Genomic DNA, 6,000 nt, shown 5'->3' on the forward strand with positions numbered 1-6,000 from the left:
AAGAGAGCAGCTCCGCTGCCAGTGGCTGTGTGCCGAGTTAATCAACTTTACGCACTCGCATAATATGGCAAAAAGTTTAATTAAAAGCGTAATTAATGAGGGCCAAAGCCTGGAAGGAAGGAGGCAAGAATGAGGATCCATCGCCACGCGAGCTGTCAGACTCGATGCCACGCACATGCTAGCAATTAAAATTAAAATTTTATGCTAAACTAAGTAGCAAGCAAGCGGCAACAGGCTTCGGCTTCGGCTCTGGCTCCATCTCCATCTCCGGCTCAAGGCATCCCCTTTCACCCCCTGCCTGACCTTTAACTGGCTGTTCCAGAGGCAATGTCGTGGCCGTCAGCTTAAATTATTAACCTGCATGTTGGCACTCAATGCCAAAGTTCACAGCAGTCACTTTCAAACGCCAGCAAAAGTGAGAGAGAGAAAGAGGGAGAGTGTGCCCAATAAGTAATTCACGAGTGCTCGAACATGCATTACATTTTACGCATGCCAGCCAACACGACGTATGCGTCATAAATATTCATTAGACATTTGCATTAAATGCCACTTGTGGTGCATTTCCCTAACCCGACCGACGGAACCAGGCTTTAATTAATAAATTAACTGGCAAAATTGACTAGCATTAGTTTAACACGTTGGTGATTAAACTGAGACTTTTGGAACTTGACTATTTTAAACTTGAAATTTGCTTCGCAAAGTTTTTAGCAACAATAAAATTGGATTTGCTCACTAGAGAATAAAGTTATCTTGCAATATTATGAAATATAAATATGATGGAGAACTGCTTGCCAAATGAGTAATTTCTTTGTTCATTAACTGTGGATAATAATACTTCAACTCTTTTTTCTGATCCGCACTAATCTCTATATATTTTTGTACATCTTTCTCCTTTGCTTTGATTCCACCAAATTCTTTTCTTCTCTTCGCCCAGTTTTATTTCCACCCATTTTTCTATATATGTTATCATATTTCTCTCACAGTCTTCATAAATCTTCTCACCAGAGAATAAAGTTGCAATATTATGAAAATTAAATATTATATAATGTTTGCCAAATGAATAATTTCTTTATTCTTTAATTGTAGATAATCATACTTTGACTCTTTTTTCTGTTCTGCACTAATCTCTTTATATTTTTGTACATCTTTCTCGCACTCCTGCACATCCTTTGCTTTGATTCCACCAAATTCTTTTCTTCTCCTCACCCAGTTCTATTTCCACCCAATTTTCTATGTATGTTATCATATTTCTCTCACAGTCTTCATACTACTTGCTCACTAGAGAATAAAGTTATCTTGCAATATTATGAAATATAAATATGATGGAGAACTGCTTGACAAATAAGTAATTTCTTTAGTCATTAATTGTGAATAACCATACTTCGACTCTTTTTTCTGTTCCGCACTAATCTCTATATATTTTTTACATCTTTCTCGCACTTCTGCACATCCTTTGCTTCGATTCCACCTTTTTATTCTTTTCGATTTTATTTCCACCCAATGTTCTATATATGTTATCATATTTCTCTCACAATCTTCCTACTCTTAGCTTCTCTGCATCTCTTCACCCATTTCTATTTCATTTGTCATAACCCAAACCCCTCTCTGTTTGCAGTGAATTGCTCTCGTTTAGTCAGTGCCTTGCCATCAGCTCAGTTCATTTCTCAAAACGAGCGCATCTTTAAAGCCTAGACTCAAGTCTGCTGCTACGCTCGTAAAGTCTGACCCTTTTTTTTCTTTTGCTGCTGAGTCTTATTTCTGATGAGTGTCATTCAGTTTGCATTACTTCTGCTGTGCTCTTTCCATCAGTTTTGCTAAGTCTGCGGCTTGCTTGCTTCAATTTCGTTTGCCTCCACTAAGTCTGGGGCCATCTCTTCTAAGTCTGGGCTACGCCCCAAGTTTAACACATTCCCGAAGTCTGGCATTCATAAAAAACTAGAACTTTTGCTGCTTTGCTTTCTGTTTTATCAATTTCAAGGCCATCACGTTGACAATATTTGTGCAAACAACTGCCATTGCCATCGAAATTGAACTGAGAGCGAGACAAAGAACTGAAAACACATGTCTCAGGTTGTTTTTTTTCCCTCTAAGGTGAGAAGCAGCATTGTTCGCTTCTCTTGGCCATTTGATTTGGGCCAAACTTTTTGCTGTCGAAACTAATTTTGTTGTTGTCTTGTCGCTAAGCTGCCGCAGCCCTTGCGACTGGGTTACTCCAACATAGCGCATACGACATGTGGTACAATCTCTTCTATTTCTTCGTTCGCTCGTTTTGTGTGGCAGCATCTGGAGATGCCACATCTGTGTTTGTAGTGTGGCATGTTCTGCTGTTTCCTCTTTGCCAGCGAGTTTATTTCATCTCTTTTGCTGCTGCTGTTGTCACCTCTCGCAATGTTGTTGTCATGTTTTGTTGGACTAGTTGCTGTCGCTGTGTATTTTGCAAAACCTAATAGATTATTTGGCACTTTGCTGTAGCAAAATAAGTTTGTCTTTGTCTCTTTTTTTGATACCCCAAACTGACGAGTCCTTGAATTATCTCGTTCCAGTTCGTCGACTGCACAGTGGTTGCACACAAATGTTTATGAATAAAAAGAGAGAGAGAGAGAGAGAGAGAGAAAGTAAAAGCTTGGTCCAATTTATGTTGCAATTAATTATAAAAAGAAACACAAACCCAAAAAGAGCAACTTGTCCCCGAAAATGCAATCAACGAACGACTGCAAAGTGATGAAATGTTTTCAAGGTTCAAAGTTGCTGTGAGTTATTTGTTGGCAAATGTGTTTTGCCCTGTAGTTTATTGGTTTTATTCGATTTGGCTGCAGCTCAGAGCAGTGTGCAGCAGCAACAGCAGCAGCAACAGCAGCAGCAATGTTCAGCAGTTGCATGCCACGTCTGTTGCCGCATGTGCAACGTCAGTTTTGTTTTCCCCGATCACATTTCAGCACGCTATTTATTCGAGCGTATTAGACGTGACAGGATTTAATATCCGTCGCAGTCTGCTTTACAAAAACGCAAGTCACTCCGTTCTGCTTTTCCTTTTCCTCCTCTCCCCTTAGCTTCTTTATTCCTCGAGTAGCTGCCAAAAAATTAATAGCTAATGAAGCATGCAGCAGCACGGCCGATCTAACCACAGAACCATAAAAGTCAAGTGCTTCAGATTCAGAGTGCAATGCCAATGAGCTGAGCTGAGCTTGTGCTTGCAACTTTGCCTCTGGCAGGTGTGTGTGTATGTGTGTGGGTGACTGTGGCATGCCTCATTTGCCACAGAAAGAGAGCAACTGCAGCTGCTGGCTCTTGACTTGGCCTGCAGCTAACTCGAGTTGTGGCAGCCAAAAGGCAAAAGGCAAAAGCCAAAAGTTCACAGCCAAATAAAAATCACATAAATTACGATTTTTCTACTTTTCAATTGCAAATGCAGCGTTCCGCAATGATTTCCATTTGTATTTTTGTATCATTGCAATATACCATTGCCATAAACTACTTTAGTTCGCTTCGTTTCGCTTTGCTTTGCTTTCTTTTGATTTTTTTTGCTTGCCTTTTGCTTTCGTCTTCTCTCCCCTCAAGTAAAGTTTTTGGATTTTATGTGCTTGACTGGCAATTTATGACCAAAGGTTGGCAAAAGCAGCTGCAGTTTTATTTGAGCATCGTTTTCATTTAAGCTGACATTAAATACGACAAACTTCGACTCTATCACATACATTTCGTCACCTTCTTGAGATAAAAAGTTGATTATCTTTGTCACACTGCATCTGATGATGCAAGGACAACGATTTTGAGTGCCCATCAAAAGCTGATCAAGTTGCAAGTTTATGTCGCATTTCGCAGACAATTCCTAGTTAATTAAATGTCTGAGAAGATGCTTCTATTGTTAGAGAATCTTTTATTCGAGTTGATCACAGATTAATCAACACACAAAGTAGTGTGAAAGTCTAGTATATTTTTCACTCAGTAGTCTACCACTTAAATATACCAAATTCAACCTTTAGTATATATTTTCATTTACGATATATTAATTTGGTATAATTTATGAATAATTTTGTACCACTTTTAAAGCTTTAACTGACAATCTGGTTTATTTTTCACTCTATGGTATATTTTGCATGTATTACTATATCTATATACCAATTATATCCTCTGATATCTTTTGATACCGCATTAGTATTACTTAAAATGGATAGCAGGTATCTTATAGTCGTGCACACTCGAATGTCGCTTTCTTTAAAAGCTGCTATAAATTTCATTTCTATCTTTTTAAAATCATTTTCAATTACTCAATAACATTGGGTCAATAACCCGCGTGAATTGAAACTTCGTGCTCTCTTTTTCGTCTTTTTTTTTGTCTAATTAAACTTGCTCAAAAGTTAAAAGTGCTGTCATTTTAACGGTCTCGTTAACATTCCCCTCTCTCTCTCTTCTCACTCTTCCCTCGATTTGTATTTGGCATCTGCACTTCCATTTAATTTCATTGATAAATGAAATGTCAAATCGTTTTACATATCAATGGATTTCATCGCTCATTCGAATGTTGCCGCTTTTTCTAGCATCATTTGGGACTGGGTCAGAGAGGTCGCTAGAGATGCGCGAGAGAGGGGGAAGAGCGGGGTTAGGGGTTAGGGTCAGTGAACATGTCGAGACTTTTCTTATTGATTACATGGCCACCAAACACCAAACGCCAAACACTTCTGGAGCACATTTCCCGACCATTTCTCGTCTCATTGTTGCGCCCATTTTTCGCTTCATTTAGCGCAGCTTTTTCTCTTCCGGGCTGCTGCAAGGGGGGAAGGGAAAAGTCTACGGAAAATATATATTTAAATGTCGTTTCCGCCTTGACTCCTTTTTGCATTTCATTCAGAAGAGAGCGCGTTGTCATTTTATTTGAAAATTCGTGTGCGTCTTGAGATGTTTTATTGATTTTCATTTATGTATGCATAAAAATTGGTTTTTGACGTGCTTTTTATGATCATGTTGCTGTTGTATTTACGAGCATAACTCATACGACATGTTGTCGCAGCGCCCCAAGGCGCAATAAAACCACGCCCCCTCTCAAATGTGGTCCTGTTCCGAGTGTGGGAGTGTGTGTTGTGCTTTTTAGACAAATTAAATGCGTTAATAATGCATGGCCCATAAATAACATTGATAAAGCCGCGCTCCATTGCCTGTCAAGGCTGGAGAACTAAACTCAAGAGAACTCGAGAGAACTCAGAACAGAAGTCGCACTGAAGCATGGCAGGCTCATAATTTGGCCGCGTCTTAACACTTCAAGTGTTTAGCAAGTGCACGTGGCGCGGCGTATGTGGCGTATGCTTAATTTTTGTGCACAATCATGCCACACACACACACGCATGCATAGCTATTGAACGCACAACACACAACGCACAAACAGCAACCGCACACACCATTTACACAGGCATAAACCTGTCAGTTTGGCATTAGGCATAAGACCAAAGGTTTATTTACGCACACAAGGGGTAGAAAGCAACAACTGATAGACTAGCAGATACTCTGTGAAGTGATTTAGGAAATAAGCTAATGAAATTACCTTCCAATTCAACTAAAATATATATGTATGCATTTCATGTTTCAACTACATTCATATTCTATATATAATAGTATCTTAGCATTCCCTATTTATAATAGTGATGCAAGTTGGACAGAAAACAGCAATGTCAATATCCGTCAATGTTTTCAAAATAAAACATCGATGCATCCCTTAACATAGATATCATAAAAACATTGGAAAACATCACAAAAAAAATCTTTGCTCGAAGCATCTTTGAATTTCGTAATAAAATAGAATAAAATTCTTCCAACTTTTAAAATATGTAAACATTTTCAACAAAAAGCTTCTTGAGAATTCCTTTTTTAAGCAAAAAGCTTCCTGAGAATTCCTTTTTGTTTGTTATTTTTTGATAATACAAAAACTTGAAATTATATGTATTAAGCAACATTTTTTGTCAAACATCGAAGCATCGCTTAGCATCGACATCAACAAAAATCTCGAAAAAC

This window comes from Drosophila sulfurigaster, chromosome 2L, assembly GCF_023558435.1.
Source record: "Drosophila sulfurigaster albostrigata strain 15112-1811.04 chromosome 2L, ASM2355843v2, whole genome shotgun sequence".
Taxonomy (NCBI): Eukaryota; Metazoa; Arthropoda; class Insecta; order Diptera; family Drosophilidae; genus Drosophila; species Drosophila sulfurigaster.